Source organism: Cebus imitator, unplaced genomic scaffold, assembly GCF_001604975.1.
Source record: "Cebus imitator isolate Cc_AM_T3 unplaced genomic scaffold, Cebus_imitator-1.0 Scaffold295, whole genome shotgun sequence".
NCBI lineage: Eukaryota > Metazoa > Chordata > Mammalia > Primates > Cebidae > Cebus > Cebus imitator.
The window spans coordinates 497,750-515,140 of record NW_016107610.1 but is presented as its reverse complement, the minus strand read 5'-3'; positions in this window follow the sequence as shown (position 1 = coordinate 515,140).

Below are 17,391 nucleotides of genomic sequence, written 5' to 3'. Positions count from 1 at the left end.
CGAAAGCTGATTATTATAGAAAAAGAGTTGATCGATGTGGCAGGCAAGAGTGATGGCCCCCTAAAGATGTCCATGTACTAATCTCAAGAATCTGTTAATGTGTTAGGTTAAATTACAAGAGGAATTAAGGTTGCAGGTGGGAGTTACGTTGCTAATCAGTTGACTTTACTGTAGGGAAATTACTTGGTGGACCCAGTGGAATTGCGAGAGTCCATAGAATTGGAAAGAACCTCGAAGAGAGAAGCAGAGCGATGACGGTGGGAGAAGGGCTCGCCCTGGCACCGCTGGAAGAAGAAAGAGCCGAGGAACATGAGCAGCCTCTCATTTTCCAGCTTCTGCTGGAGAAGGCCAGGAAACCTATTCTCCCCTAGAGCCTCCAGAAGATACACAGCCCTGCCCGCAAGTTAATTTGAGCACAGCAAAACCCATTTCAGATTTCTGATCTACGGAACTGAAAGAACAAATTTGTGCTGCTTTAAGTCACCACATTTGTGAGAATCTGTTATAGAAGCAGTAGAAAACTAGTATAATCAAGATGCTAAAAGGGACTAAAATAATAATGTTGCCCAACCTATTTGTTATGCAAATGAGGACTCTGAAGCCCAGAGGGGCGAGAGTGCCCATATAGACACTCAAGAAGGAATAAGCAGAGACTGGGGAAGGATGTGCTTAACTGGTCTGCCCCACCATGTGGGCCAGGCTGATCTCGAACTTTTGACCTCAGGTGATCCCCTTGCCTCGACCTTCCAAAGTGCTGAGATTATAGGCGTGAGCCACCACGCCCGGCCAATTCCAGTACTTCCTAAGCTGTTCTATGAGTTGTCCAACCTGGCTTCATCAATCTGGGCCATTGTTGTGATGGGAACAGCTCAATAGCCACCACATGTGTCCTACAAAAGGACCTGCTTAAGCTTTTACAGAAAATTGATTTCTAAGGCCCCTTCCAGGTCTGAAATGCCTCGCTTTATCTGGCAGCTATCCTGTTATCTCACCTACCACCTGCTTTCTAATAGGGAGGCTGACGTTGTTCTGTAATGTGGAGGTGAAGAAGGAGATTTCAAACTTCCTGAAGGAGGTTTCCAACTTCCTGAGGTCATGGACGCAGAAGCTGCCTGCCTGTTGGTAGAACTCATTGCCTGAGAATTGTTTTGACTGTGACATTAGGAAAACATTGGTGCTTCTTCATGTTTTCAGAATCACTGGATTCCAAGCAGTAAAATTTCTTCCAAGAATGTCATAATACCTCCTGCCAAAAAAGCCCAAATAGTAAAAGGAAAAAAAAGGAAGTGATTTAATCGGATATCAGAGGAATGAATAATTTTTATTATATATCATTTTAATAACCCAAACAATATACTATTAGAGCGTGAATTTTAAAAGCACCAAGCCAAAAACTTGAAGAGTGTTCTGCTCACTCTCCTTTCTTCTCTGTGTTAACATTACATGTTTTTGATTTAAATTGGTTTTTGTTCTAAAGATGCTGTATATTTTTTCCACCAGTCACATTTTTGTCCCTGTATTTTCCTTGGATGCATAGGTACTTTCAGATTAAGCTTCGGTGGTTCAATATGAGAGGGAGAGAGAGAGAATGAGGCATTGAGACTCCCCTGATGATGAGAACTTGGGTGATGATTCTTGGTGGAGGGTGTCCAGGTTCTTGATGTTGTGAACAAAGAATTGGACAAACGCACAAACAAGCAAGGAAAGAATGAAGCAACAAAAGCACAGATTTATTGAAAATGAAAGTACACTCCACAGTGTGGGAACTGCCCGAGCAGTGGTGCAACGCCACAGCTATGGAATCTTTTAGGTCCAAATACCCGCTAGAGGTTTCCCATTGGTCACTTGGTGTTCAACCCATGTAAATGAAGTGGTGGCCTGAAATCAAGAGGCTGAACTGAAGTTACAGAGGTCACGCTCCTATGCAAACATCTGATAGGTTGTGGAAAGCAGCCAATCAGAGGCTAAAGTGAAATTATAAAGTTGCACTTTTATGCAAATGAAGGCTTAGCCTGCAATCAGAGGCTAAACTGAAGATATAAAGTTACACTCCTATGCAAACGTCTTATCGGTTGCAGAAAGCAACCAATCAGAGGTATTTTCAATTTCCCATCTGCCCCAAAGAAAAGATGGGGGTTTGCAAAGGGAGTAGTCTCTGGTCCTTCTGTTACTTAGGTGTCGAAAGTTAGAGTTTTCCTTTCAATTTAGTTCTAGGAAGTCAGCATGAACCGGCCTTAGGTTCCCTGCCTCCAGACCCCATTCTCCTGTTTCATAAGGACTGATGTTACTTTAGAAAAAGATTTTATGGCCAGGCGCAGTGGCTTACTCCTGTAATCCCAGCACTTTGGGAGGCCGAGGCGGGCAGATCACAAGGTCAGGAGATCGAGACCATCCTGGCCAACATGGTGAAACTCCGTCTCTACTAAAATACAAAAAATTAGGTGGCATGGTGGCACCTGTAGTCCCAGCTACTCAGTAGGCGGAAGAAGGGGAATTGCTTGAACCCAGGAGGTGGAGGTTGCAGTGGGCCGAGATCAGGCCACTGCACTCTACCTTGGTGACAGAGCAAGGCTCTGTCTCAAAAAAAGAAAAAAGAAAAAAGAAATAGATTTTACCCCTTTAATTTTCTTCCCTCCCTTTACTGGTGGGCACCAAAGCAACTGAACTGCAGTGCTGCTTTGGGGGCAGGAAGTCCAGTTTACCCCTGGCTCACTCTAACCCCAGGGGGTCTTTTTCTTCATCATGGAGTGATGTGGGGCTGAGGGCTCTATCAGACTCCTAACTCTGAGATGACCTTTGGCTTTTACTTCTATCCCTTGGTTCTTGGCCTGGGAAGCCATCAAAAAAATAGTTCAGTTTCCCTGCCAGGACAAATGGCTAGCAGGGCTAGACTACCTCCCTGGCTCTGGCCTTTGTTTTGCCTTGTTAATTATGGAGGAAGACTCCCTAAATCGAAGTGTAGAAGTGGGATGTTGTCGTGAAAAAAAGAAAAAGCTTTGGATATGATATTGGCTGCTGTGGTTTGACTGGTGTCTCCCCTAAAAGATATTAAAGTCCTAACCACGAGTACCTATGAATGCGACCTTATATGGAAATAGGGTCTTCGCAGATGATCATGAGATGAGGTCATTCGAGTGAGTCCTGATTCAGTATGACTAGTGGCCTTAAAAAATGCAGGGAATCTAGACCCAGAGAGAGATGCACATAGAGTGAAGATGCTGTGAAAACACAGAGGGAACACCTTCTACAAGCCAAAGGACATGTGAGGTTTCCAGAAGCTGGGAGAGAGGCAGGGGCAGCCTCCCCGCAACCCCCACAGCCCTCAGAAGGAAACATCCTGCGGACACCTGGATTGCAGACTAGACTTCTAGTCTCCAGAGCTGAGCAAGAGGCAATAAATGTCTCTCCTTTAAGCCACCTAGCCAGAGATACTTTATTACAGCAGCCCAAGAAACTAACACAGTGGCTAAATGGAGCCTGGAAGAATGAGTAGGATTCCTCTAGGTGAACAAAGGGGAAAGCACTTTATAAAGGGAAACGGTTCAGGCCAAGGCACAGAGGTGGGAGAGGGTATGGACAGTTGAGCAGCTCCGCAGAGTTGGTGAGGCCAGATCGTGAGGCTGCAGGGGAGGAGGATGAACGAGGCTGGTGAAGCGGGCACGGGGCAGAAAAGAAAACTCCACACTTGATTCTGAGGACAACTGGAAACAAGAGTTCAAGTGATCCTGAGTCGAGTCCTACCTCCTATCTCAGCAGCTTGGGGAATAACAACATTAGGAGACAGGTAGAGGAAGGGAGCTAGTAAAAGACCTGAAAAGGGGCGGCCAGAAGGAGACCAGAGAAAACGATGCATAGAAACATTGCTGATATTTACAAGTGTTATCTGTCAATTAAAAATAGAATTAAAAAGTCACACATAAGTTGCAGAGAACTTGAAAAATACAAAAATGAATAAAGAGGCCAGGTGTGGTGGCTCATGCCTGTAATCCCAGCACTTCGGGAGGCCGAGGCAGGTGGGTCACTTAAGGTTAGGAGTTTGATACCAGCCTGGCCAACATGGTGAAACCCTATCTTTATTAAAAATACAAAAAAAAAAAAAATAGCCAGGCATCGTGGCAATTGCCTATAATCCCAGTAACTCAGGAGGCTGAGGCAGGAGAATTGCTTAAACCACGTGGGAGGCAGAGGTTGCAGTGAGCCGAGATTTCGCCACTGCACTCCAACCTGGGCGACAGAGCAAGACTTTGTCTCAAAAGAAAAAAGAATAAAGAGAACATTAAGAAAAGAAAGAGAGAAAGAGAGCCAACAAGAGGAACTTCTAGAGAAAAACCCAGTAAGATTCAAAGTATGGCCAAATCAGACCCTTAGGAGGTTATTGATAGCTGCCGTGAGAGCAGATTCAGAATGCAGGGGCACAAAGGAGAGTGAGAAAGGAGTACACAGGGCCATCTTGTGTAGACTATGGTTTCAAGAAATATGACTACAAAGCAAAAGAAAGAAATAATACGATAACTGGAGGAAGTCCTAGGAGGAGCCCATTTATAGAAGGAGAAAAAGGTCAGTGGGCAGGAGAAACAGAATCCAGATGTGGGGATGGAGTGCAGGGATACGTTCTGCTTGGCCTTTTCCAATGGCATGGATTAAAAACAATTCTCTCTCACCACCTTTTATGATTATTATTTTACTTAAGCAAGTTTAGATTTCTGTCACATGGGTTTGTTAGCAGGGCCAGTGAAAGATGCCACTCTGTGTGGGTTCTCTTCTGATTTAGGACCCCAACGTTGAGCTCATTGTCTTGAGTGGCAGTTCATGTCTGCTGCAAAAGAAGGGCTCCAATGCTCCAATGGCAGGGAAAGGCTGATGTTGACACGGAAAAGAATAAAGCACCATTATGATCTGCAGGCATTTGGTAGATAATTATAGAGCTACAATGTAGCTGTCAGGAACTTGGCTGGTAGGAGAACTGCATTGTTTTGATAAATCCTTGACTCTCTGGAGTCGTGGCACATTTATATTGCCTGCACGGAACACCATCCTGTTCTTTCTTGGATTACAGGGTTTTTAGTTTAGTTTACTTTTGTTTTTCTAGAATGAGGGCTGACCTTGCAAAACAGAGATTTCAAACTTAAGGCTTGACTTCTTCAGTTGTCTTCAAAAGAATTATTTAAATACCAGACAGTTAGTTTCAGAATTCAGTAACATTAACCCTTGGAGACGGCAGGGTATTTTGCCTTACCTGCATCCCCTCCTCCCCCTGCATCTTAGAGTTATAATAGAAGAGGGAATTAATCATTTGTTGAATGTCTCAAATTTGCTAAATGCCATTCTAAGTGCATTCACTCACGTTGTCTGTTTGATTGTCCTACCATGTTTGCAATAGAAGTAACTTGATCTCATTTTGTTCAGATGAGGAAGTAGTGTCTCAAAGAAAATATTGACATGTATGTGAGGGATCTGGGCTTCAAACCTACCTCAATCTTTATCCCGTTCTCTCCCTCCCTCCTCACTGTGCCTTGCTCAGCAGTTTGTAAGTCAAGATCTATGCAAAGTCTAGGAAAGGACACATAAATGCAAAATGTTTCTTGAGCACGAAGAGAAATCACTCGCAGAACAAGCTGACGTCATTTGAAATAGCCAGAGGAGATTCTGGGCATTATGTTTTAGGAAGAGATTGTGTGGTGTCCATTGCAAATCCTGCAGAAATTCAGAGAAAGGAGGAATCCCTGTGGGTTACTATGGTCAAAATGACTTCCTGGAACAAGTAAAACTTGAACTTAGTTCTGGAGGATGAAGAGATCGAAAGAGTAAACAGGCCATTTTACAGCAGAAGAATTCAGTAGGCAAATCAAAAGATGGAGTACAGCAAAGATTTCTGCAAAATGTTTAGGAAATTTGCTAGACCACAGTGAAGATGAAACTGTGACTAGGGTTTGGTTAATTAGGTCAGTCAAGATTAGCTTAAACCCAGTATGGTAGACAATCAGGAGCTATTGCAAAACGTAAGCAGGGAGCACTTTTCATCCATCTGTCCACTCATCTATCCAACCCACAGCATTCAGTGGGGATTGTTTATGAGCCTATTTGGAGAGTGGAGATAAAACTTAAGCGAAGAGGCTGAAATTCTCAGAAGAATGCAAGGAAACTAGAAGAGAAAGATTCTAAAGAAAGAGGAAGCATTTTCTTATCTCTCTGTTGTGCTTTGCCATCCATCCTGTAGGGTCTACCTCAAATGCCACCTCCTTCCATTGGCCTCCTTGAATGGCTGTGGTTTCTTATTCTGCAATTATAGTTACTTTTAACATGTCTCATCCCCTTAGCTGAAAGCAGAAGATAGGTCTTGCTCATCTTGTAAATGTAAACTATTTGCAAATCCATAGATCCAATGCATAATTTTTTGAGTCTCTATTGTGTGTCAGGCACTATGCTAGTTGCATAGTGCATACATTGTTGGCTTGAACTGACGTAAAGAGAGAGGGCTATATATCTTGAAGGTCTATCTTTATTGTAGCATTTCCTTACTGTAGCATTCCCGTACATTTATAATCCCTGTTGAGCAAGGGCGAGATAAGCCTTCTACCGTTAGAGCAAGCACTGAGGGGCATGGTAGTATTGGAGAGCTGGACGGAGGCAGTGTTTACTGTTGGGCTGGGTGTGAACAGCAGCCAGAAGACTAAAATGATCAGAGCATTCTGCAGAGAACACTCAGGTCACAGTGGAGGCGCTAACAGCTGGGTCTGTTGGAGGCAGGCACAGTTTAGCTGTCCTACTGTGCTTCAGTGTTCTAGTCTGTAAATGTGTACACAATGGCCACTTGCATGCTGTGAGCCAGATTGTTTTAGCATGGTAGGGCCAAGATGTGTTACTTGCTTTAGTCCTGTCAAGTTTATGGTATAGCCCTGGATTCCTTGCAATGCTCTATTGGTTTCGAAAGCATCCATGAGTGGTATTTCCTAAGACGGGCTGGTCTGAATTGATTCTTAGCTTACACACTGATAAATTCTTGTTTCCTGGCTGAAAAATACCAGGAGTGCCTTTGCAGAGATAAAACAGGTAAAACAGGACAAAAAGGCATCCTTCTCATTGTGCAATGTTTTGCCTTGTTTATTGTATCTACTTAACGTTAACTGTTGAAATAATAAAGGGGAAAAACCCCCAAACTTTCCAGTCACTAACAGTCTGTCAAAATTGTGAACTCTGAAATGGACATCACAGGTCTGGAATTTACTAGGATGCATATGCCCAATGTATTACAGATATGTGGCAGTTTAGAAAAACTTCAAGAAATTTACATGACTCAGAATGCTACTTCTTGTGTTTGCACCAGCCAACATGCTTTTTTTCTTTTGAAAAATAGGCATGTTAAATTAGAGAATGCATGCTTCATTATTTGAATGCCAGACCAGTTTCATACATTATTCTTTAAAGTTGCTATCCTCTAGATCTCACTTTAGCAGATTTACATAAGTGCACCTCTGCTGAATGAATGTATTAGCTCATGTTGCATTATAAAGCCCCTTTATCTGACAATTGCACCTGTCATGGGGTATCCTCAATTTACTTAATTGAAGATATTTTTCTGAGGTCATTTGTTTTTCTTTCTAGGGTTAAAGGTTCTGCACAATTTTTCTTTTTCTGTCACATCTGCAGAGGTTCTCAGAATGTCTACAAATGAACACTACATGCTCTGTTTTAAAGTCTTAGGTGATTCCTCCCCTGAGGCATATACATTTACTTCTTAAGGTCTTGTAATTCGCTTGAAAATGCACATTTACTCACAGCAATAAAATTTTCTTCCAACTATATATTTTCCTGCCTTACATCATCTCATTAAGCACCAGAATCGCTCAGGCTTGGATTTCCCGCAAAGATTGTGGGAAATTTGTGACTCGCTGCATGAAATGAGCTCTTATTCTGTGACGGTCTAAAAATAGTTGCGCCAAACCACAAAAACATATTGCAAGTGGCTTAGATTAATGCCTTTCTTCTGTTATCAGGAGCTTTTTAGATGGTGGTGTGGGAAAGAGGCTCAGAGATCACCTGGGCAAGCTTTTTAATTTTCAGATAAGAAAACTCAGTCCCTGACAAGTAAAGTGTATTGCTCATGGTCCACATTGAGTTCTTGTCACCTCCAGTACTGGAACTCACATTTCCGGATTCCCTATCATAAAGAAAAAATACCCAACTTGGATGCTTGGAAGATAAGAGAGCAAGAGGTTGAAATCCTGAAGATCTAGATTAAAATTCTAACTTGATCACTTAGTTGTGTTGATTATGGGAAATCTCAACACATATCAATTCATCTCTAAAATGGGTATAATAGTAGTAGACTCCTTAGAGAATTGTTATGACAAGTAAATGACATAATACATGCTAAGGTATTAATGCAATATCTGACATGTAGTAAATGCTCAATGATTGGCAGGTAATCACTTTGACTACTTTTATAAATAAAAATAAGAATAGGATAAAGATAAAATGTTTACTAGGATGAAGCTATCTGAGTAAGAAGTGATTGCTTTCCATAAATAATTTCTTGGGAAACAAATATCGGGTGGGTGTGGGGAAGTCTAACAAGTTTTTGCTGTCATTATGCTGTTTTAAGTTGACTTGTACAGGCTTGAAGTTAAGTCACGTCAAAACACTTGATCCTGCAATTAGGGCAGGATGCCACTTGGTGGCAGTAGTTTCTTAGTCATGGTTGCATAGTTTCGGTCACCAAAAGGAAGATGAAAGGATATGTAATTGGAACATGTTTCCATTCATATACATTTTAAAATCAACCTCATCACCACCATGTATTCATATTTTTTAAAGTACTGTAATTGACAGGACTTTGAAGTCAGGTCTACTTGAGTTTGAAATCCTTCTTCCTCTTTTTAGATCAATGCGGATGAGTACTTGCTTAAACACTACCCAGATTAATAAATAAAAGGTTTCTACGATCAATGGACATCTGGACTGTTTCCAGTTTTGGCTATTAAAACAGTGATACTAGGAACATTCTTAAAATGTATTTTGGCGCATGTATGTATGCAGTTTCTTTGGATATGTGTGTAGGAATAGAACTGATGGGTCATAGGGTAGGCGTACCTGCAGCTTTAGCACACGCCGGCACAGTTTTCTGAAGTGGATGTATCAGTTTCTGCGTCTACCAGGTGTCTATGAGAGTTCCATGTGCCCAACATCTTTATCTATAAGTGGTACTGTTACATTAAAATTTTAAACATGTTCTAACAGATGTATAGAAATATCTCATTGTGTTTTTAACTTGTATTTCTGTGATGACCAGTAATGTTGAGAACCTTTTCGTGGATTTTGGCCATTTGGATATGGTCTTTTGTGAGGTTCCTGTTCAAGACAATTGCCTAGGGTTGAACATATTGTCTCTGTTCTTAATGATTGATATGTAGGGGTTCTTTATATATGCTGGATGAAAATCCTATTCTCCCACTCAGTGTCATGCCTTTCACTCTTCTTTTTTTTTTTTTTTTTGAGATGGAGTTTTGCTCTTATTGTCCAGGCTGGAGTGCAATGGCACTATCTTGGCTCACCGCAAACTTTGCTTTCTGGGTTCAAGCAATCCTCCTGCCTCAGCCTGCCAAGTAGCTGGGATTACAGGCATGCACCACACTGCCCGGCTAATTTTGTATTTTTAGCAGAGATGGTGTTTCTCCATGTTGGTCAGGCTGGTCTTGAACTCCAGACCTCAGGTGATCTGCCCGCCTCAGCCTCCCAAAGTCCTGGGATTACAGGTGTGAGCCACCGCACTCCCCTGGCTTTCACTCTCTTAATAAATAGAAAGTCCTAATTTAATGAAGTTCAATTTACCGATCTTTTCCTTTATGTTTGTATTTTTGTGTGTATGTGTTTTAAAAGAAACATTGGCCTATGCCAAGGTTATAAAGATCAGTCCCTGAGGCTGGGGAGAGCCAGGCATTAATTGGCTTAGGCCAATTGCCTGATTAACCCCCGTGGTAGGGAGATGGGATAACCCTGATTGGATTAGACCAATCAGGAGCCACCCAAGGCGTTAGTTTTAAGTCAGTGTTTCTCAAAGTACAAGGGCTCGGTGAGGGAGTCAGAGGATTTGAACGAAAATTGGGTGCTTGTTAGGACAGGAGAAAGGTGAGTGGATGCTGAGTGGCTCACCATCACAGAAAGTTTCAATTCTATGCACCAAGTAGATTGGGATCCAGAGGAAAGGAAAATTAATAATCTTTAAGTGTTTTCCCAAAGAACACTCCAGAAGTTAGTAAAGAAACTCTGATTTTAAATGTTGTTAAATGTCTTATTTATTCACCCCTTGACTTTTTTTTTTTAACCACCTCCACATCATGTATATAAATGGACATGTCCACATCATATGGACAGGCACATACATATGCACATACACAAGTTCTGCCTTCTTCACATTCAGGGGTTGCCTAGGGTTGAACATTTACCTGTTAACACGTGTTCACAAATTTCGCTCTCAATATTACCAATCATTCCTAATAATTTCAGGGAACGTCGCAGGTTTGATCAGTGGCCTGATGTGTTTGAATTACCACACTAGTTTGTGGGAGATGATGGCAGGATACTAGAGACTTCTCATTCACCCCTTCCCATCTTCCCACTGACATAATTATGAAAATATAGAAAGGTATTCAAATTTCCAATAGAGTTGGAAGCCAGAAGTATTACTTAATAACTTACGGGAAGCCAGGAGAAATTTCTACTCTGCAGAACTTAGAGGAAGCCCCAAGGAACAAAGTATGGCCGTGTAGGGAAAAAGAAGTCATAGGAAATTCTTTCCTCATTATGGAGTCTCTCTCTTTTTTTCTTTCTTCCTCTTTCCATCTTTCTCTTCACTCACGCCTGGGCTGCAATTCCCACTAATGCTAATGAAGAGATGAGAATTTGGCAACTGAAAAAAACAGGGGTTAGTATAAATAGGAGACGAAGTTTTTCATTCAATGTTTTTGACAAGGAAAAATATACACTGCTTCAGACTAGAGAGAAGACCTGGAGATCTTTCCTCAGGTTAAGTAAGCTGCAGTCATGGGAAAGTTGTCTCGGAATAGGCAGAGACGTTCAGTTTATAACAGGAGGCAGACAGGCATGGAGACCACAGCAAAACCACACTTGCTTTTATGAGGAAAAATCAAAACAGATCTCTCCCCGATCAAAGAATTGAATGTGGAAGAGAGAAAACATCAAACCAGAGAGGCAGAGGAATAGTGTCCCGTGAAAATAATTTATTATAGGAAAGAGCAGAAATTTTAGAAAACATCTAATTTGAGCTCAATAAACCTCAGGAAACCAAGGATGAGATGAAAACACAATAGACTTTGATGAAAAGGGAGATTATTGTGATAAGGAAAGCTTTTAAGGAAACCAAAATTTAACGACTTTAAATGGTTGATAACAGATCTGGAAGCAAAAACGTAACAAAAAAATACATAGCATATTGCATTCCTTTTTAATTTATGTGGTTACCAGGGCTAATTGACATCCTGTAACCCTCCCACCTTTGGACAGATGTTTTTAGTAGGTCAGAATTTATTTTAAAAATGTACATTTAACCTCTTCTTGTGAATAGAAAATTGTAAAATAGATTCCTTTTTTACTATTCTGGCTTTTCAAAGAGACATACCATCAGTGAATGCCAAACGTGCTATTAAAATTTCTCCAAATGTTAATAAATTTTACTTCTTTGAAAATATTTGGTTCTGTTGCCAATTATATGTAGAGCATAAGCTTTTTAAAGTTACAGGTGTATAAAGAATTAGATACATAACTTTAAGAAGTGAGGAATGAGGCTAATAGACAAGACAGTATTTTGTATTAAAAATGAAATCACAGCCGTAAAATCAGCATTAGAAGTAGTAAAGAAACAAGTTACCCCTGCAGAAAATTTGTTAAAAACTGCAGTGGTTTTCAAACTGGGCACCTTAGAGCTACCTGGTAGGGTCTCAGAGGCTGGGGTAGAGGGTGGAGGGGTAAAGGGGTTTTAGGGAGTGGCACCAAGGGCTCCTTAGCCCCACTTCAAAGACAACCACGGCACCTTATTTTTGGTCTCTCTTTTTAAAAATACTTGTAATTTGGGCATCAGCTTTTGTTGGAAATTGTTTCTATGGCTAAAACTATTAGACAACTCCTCCTGTTAAATCAAATTAAGAAAAGCTCCCAATGTTTGGAGGAAATGTGCAAAAAAAATGATAATGGTTGGCCGGGCGCGGTGGTTCACACCTGTAATCCCAGCACTCTGGGAGGCCGAGGCGGGTGGATCACGAGGTCAATAGATCGCTACCATCCTGGCCAACATGGTGAAACCCCGTCTCTACTAAAAATACAAAAATTAGTTGGGTGTGGAGGCATGCGCTTGTAATCCAAGCTACTCGGGGGGCTGAGGCAGGAGAATTGCTTGAACCCAGGAGGCGGAGGTTGCGGTGAGCCGAGATTGCGCCATTGCACTCTAGCCTGATGGCCTTAGGCAGCCATCACCATGCCTGGCTAAGTTTTGTATTTTTAGCAGAGATGGGGTTTCACCATGTTGGCCAGGCTGGTCTCGAACTCCGGACCTCAAGTGATCCACCTGCCTCATCCTCCCAAAGTGCTGGGATTATAGGCGTGAGCCACCACACCCAGCCTCTTTTAAGTAAGTCTTCGTCTAAGACTCAAGGGTAATCATCAGTATACATTTTTAAAATTGACAATTTTCATTATCACTACAGAAGACACACCAAATAGAACATGATGTGACACTATAAGAAAACATGAAAGACAGCAATAAAGATTTCTCCCAAGCCCAAAAGCATGAAACAAGATGAACATAAATACTATTGAACAATTCTTTTATTTTACATATTTATGATAGTAAGCATAAATAGACCAAGATATTTGAATAAAATAAAATTAACCTTAGTATAGGGAAAAAAACCCAGCAAACAAAATCTTATGTGTTACGTATTTGTAAAGGATACATCTATTAAGAAAGAAAAGATGAAGAAAAAACCCAGTAAGATTGAAACCAAAATGTTGGGTTAATATATGCAGACAACAAACAAAAAAGCAAAAATCATGACTAAAAGACTCCTATATTCATATTATATGATTAAGAATTAAAAGCATACAAGCATTAAAAGTGATGGAAGGGTCATTTTATTCCTATGAAAAGTACAAGGCACATTACAGACATAATGGTCAGGAATATTCATGCAGTGGTTAACATGTTATTGACATATACGATAAAAGAGTTCTATATAAGGTACACAAGAAGAAAAAAATTTAAAGCCCAGAAGAGAAAGATTTTAGCATAGTTTTCTACATTTTTGAAAGATTGAGCAGCCAAAATTAAGAACACGGTGAATCTGGATAACATTACTAAGTTTAATTAAATAGACTAAATTGAAATTTGTGTCTTACTTATAGTTGAATACTCCTTACTAAGAGTTCATTGAATAACTATGAGAGGTAATTAGGTCACAAAGAAAACCTTAATACGTTTCCAATGGGAGAAATTATATGTGCATTTTCTGTTATCTCAAACCCTAATCACATGGGAAAACAGTGAAATCTAAACAAAAGAAAAACACCCTCAACTTAAACTTGTGGTTTAAAATATCTTAGAGATATTATAGGTTGGGCTCGGTGGTTCATGCCTGTAATCTCAGTATTTTGGGAGGCCACGGTGAGAGGGTTGCTTGATGCCAGGAGTTCAAGACCAGCCTCTGCAATAAAATGAGGCCCTGTCTCTACAAAAAAGCATAAAAAACCCTGAAACAAAAACACCCACCCACACATATATATATGTCTTAGAAAACGGTGAAAATGAGAGTTCTCCGAATCAGACTCACAGGTACTATAAAAGCAGTGATGAAAGAAATAGATTTCAAATTAAAAACATGAAAGTAGACTGGGCGCGGTGGCTTAAGCCTGTAATCCCAGCACTTTGGGAGGCCGAGGCGGGTGGATCACAAGGTCAAGAGAGTGAGACCATCCTGGTCAACATGGTGAAACCCCGTCTCTACTACAAATACAAAAAATTAGCTGGGCATGGTGGTGCGCGCCTGTAATCCCAGCTACTCAGGAGGCTGAGGCAGGAGAATTGCCTGAACCCAGGAGGCGGAGGTTGCGGTGAGCCGAGATCGCGCCATTGCACTCCAGCCTGGGTAACATGAGTGAAACTCCGTCTCAAAAAAAAAAAATAAAAATAAATAAATAAAAATAAAAACATGAAAGTGAATGATAGGAATTGAATAATGAAAGTGACCAAAGATTCAATCCAAGTTAGAAGAAGAAAGAAAATAAAATTTTATGACAACAAAAAGAAGGAATAATATTAAGCCAAACATGAACAATTAAAAGACAATAAACTATGGAAATTTTCACGAAGTCAATTTTTTTCTTTAAATGTTTTTTGATGATGGGATAAATAAAAAAACAGAAATCTTTCTGTATAATTAAAATAAGTTTGAACATCTCAAAATATGAACTAATTTTGAGGAAACTATAGCTACAAAAATTTACATTAGATGTGGAAAATCTTGAAAGGTAGAATAGCTAAGGACCCATCTCCAGAGATGTCAAAAGTTACATTTAGGAAAGGATATGAGGGCATGATGGGTGGTTTCATTGGTTAGGGTCTTTCAGATGTACAAAAAACAGTGCAAAAAGATACATGGAAAATTTCCTTATTCATTTATAATATAAATAGCCTCAGTAACAGAATTAACACAGCTACTCTGTCTTTACACAAAAATTATAGTCCAACTTGAATTATGAAAATAAAAAGTTTTTAAAATAACACTAGCAAATTGAGAACAGCATTCTAGTAAATGAAGATACATTCATGACCAAATTAACAGCATTCATGGAATGCAATAATGATTAGATGTCAGAAATATTTTACTAGAAGGCTGGGTGTGGTGGCTCATGCCTGCAATTCCAGCACTTGGGGAGGCCAAGGTGGGAGGATCAGTTGAGGCCAGGAGTTCAAGACCAGCCTGGCCCACATGGCAAAACCTCATCTCTACTGAAAAATATAAAAATTAGCCAGGCATGGTGACTTGTGCCTGTAATCCCAGCTACTTGGAAGGCTGAGGCGGGAGAATCGCTTGAAATGGGGAGGCAGAGGCTGCAATGAGCCAAGATTGGGCCACTGCACTCCAACCTGGGAGACAGAGCAAGACTCTGTCTCGAAAAAAAAAAAAAACCGAAAAAAAGGAAAGAAGAAATATTTTACTATAATATATATCCACGGATCAAAAAAAATCTCTATAGTAGCAAAAATGGAATCTGTTAAAATTTAAATTCAATTACTGATGTATAATAATGAGCTAGGAATGGGAAATTCTGCCTTAACAGTATCAAGTTTCTCTTTATTTCTCTCTCAAGCCAAAAGTCTTAACCACTAGTCCAATGCAAAGCCACTTAGTGAGAATGACAATGGGTTGAGCTGGTTGGGAATGTAACGCACTCTGAGAATACAGACTGTGCTTCCGAATTTTAGAGGAAGTTAATACTGGAACAGGTCAGATTCACAACATCTCTGGAGCATTTTACCAATGGAGGCTGATGTATCCTTGATGAATTCTGCTACACCTGTGAATAGTGATCAGGAAGGTGACAGAATCATGCTGTTCTGGTCACATCTACAACGATGAAAGGAAGGAGAAAGACAGAGAAGCTGCTCTTTGAGATCCCATTGGATGGTGACCATTAGATTGCATTGATTGATTGCCTCAGTAAAACCAGAAGAATCATTTCCTAGAAGAACTTGAAGAAATACAGAAGAGTAGTGAAGCCTTTGGCAGGAGGGAAGGGAGGAGAAGAGCTTTGATTTATTGAGCTTCAGCTAGGTTGCTGTACATACTAATCTTGAAAGTTTATAACGTCCAAGCCCATAGCCATTATACCTGTAGTATGATTGAATATTTACACACCCTACTCCTTAGATACACAAAAGATATTTTACAATAAAAATTATTGGACAATATATTATACATACAAAAAAGTATAAAAAATATCTATGCACAGCTTAGTGAATAATAAAACAATATATATCTTTGCGCCCTCTATCCAGCTTAAGTACATATTTTCAGTGCCTTAATGATGAGCCATGATGTGAAATTCCTCATTTACTATTGCCACCCTCCCCCACAGAGTAAACTGCCATCCTGAGTTTATGTTTATCATTCCTTTGCTTATCTTTATGTTTCAGTATCTATGCGTAAATCAACAAACAAAACTGTTTGGTTTTGCCTGTTTTAGAACTTTATATGAGTGGGTTTTATACTCTATGTGGCTGCAATGGCCATGGGAACTTCCTTCAGAGACATCCTTCTGCAAGGGATCAACTGACTAAAAGCTTAGCTGCTGACCTCTGAAATCTATGGGTGTTACTCCCTATCTCCCATATGCAGTTCACTGGTAATGACGCATTGTGGTGAGGCTAAGGTAGACTTGGCTGGGTGCAGCGGCTCATGCCTGTAATCCCAGCACTTTAGGAGGCAGGAGTCAAGGATCTTAAGTGGCCAGGAGTTTGACACCAGCCTGGACAACATAGTGAGACCCTGTCTCTACAAAAAAATGGTGGTGCATACCTGTAGTCCTAGCTACTTAGGAGGTTGAGGTGGAAGGATCGCTTGAGCCAGGGGTTCGAGGTTACCATGAGCTATGATCATGCCACTAAACTCTAGCCTGAGTGACAGAGGGAGAGTTTATCTCTAAAAATAAAAATAAAAATAACACAAAGTAAAAAGCCTACTGTGGACCAACTTGGCTCGAGGACTCCCTGAATAAACTTGCTTAGGCTGCATGGCAGTCTAAGCTGCATTCCAAGCATTTCTTCCTCTTTTTCACGTGGGGTCGGACTTGCAGTCTGATGATTCTTCTAGACTTTCTCCAGCTCCTGCTCTACCTTCTTTACCATAGGTATTTCACCCAATAAAACTCTTACGCATTTAATTCTGTGTTGGTGTCTGCTTCTTAGAGGACTTTGACTGACAGAGTAGTCCTTTTTTTTTTTTTTTGGCTTATTTTTGTGTTTCATTCATGCTAATGTGTGAATTTCATTCTTCTTCTCCACTGTATAATATCCATTGTCTATATGTCATAGTTTATTGAGCTCTTTGTCTGTTGATAGACAGTGAGTTGTTTCTTTCTCTTTTTTTTTTTTTTTTGCATTATAAACCAGAGGCTAGAAAAAAATCCTATGGGCCCAATCCTCCTAATCCATAAATTTTATGATTTATTATAAAACATAATTACAGTTTTATATTTTTAAATGGTTGGAAAAAAACAAAAGAAAAATAGGCCGGGCGCGGTGGCTCAAGCCTGTAATCCCAGCACTTTGGGAGGCCGAGGCGGGTGGATCACGAGGTCAAGAGATCGAGACCATCCTGGTCA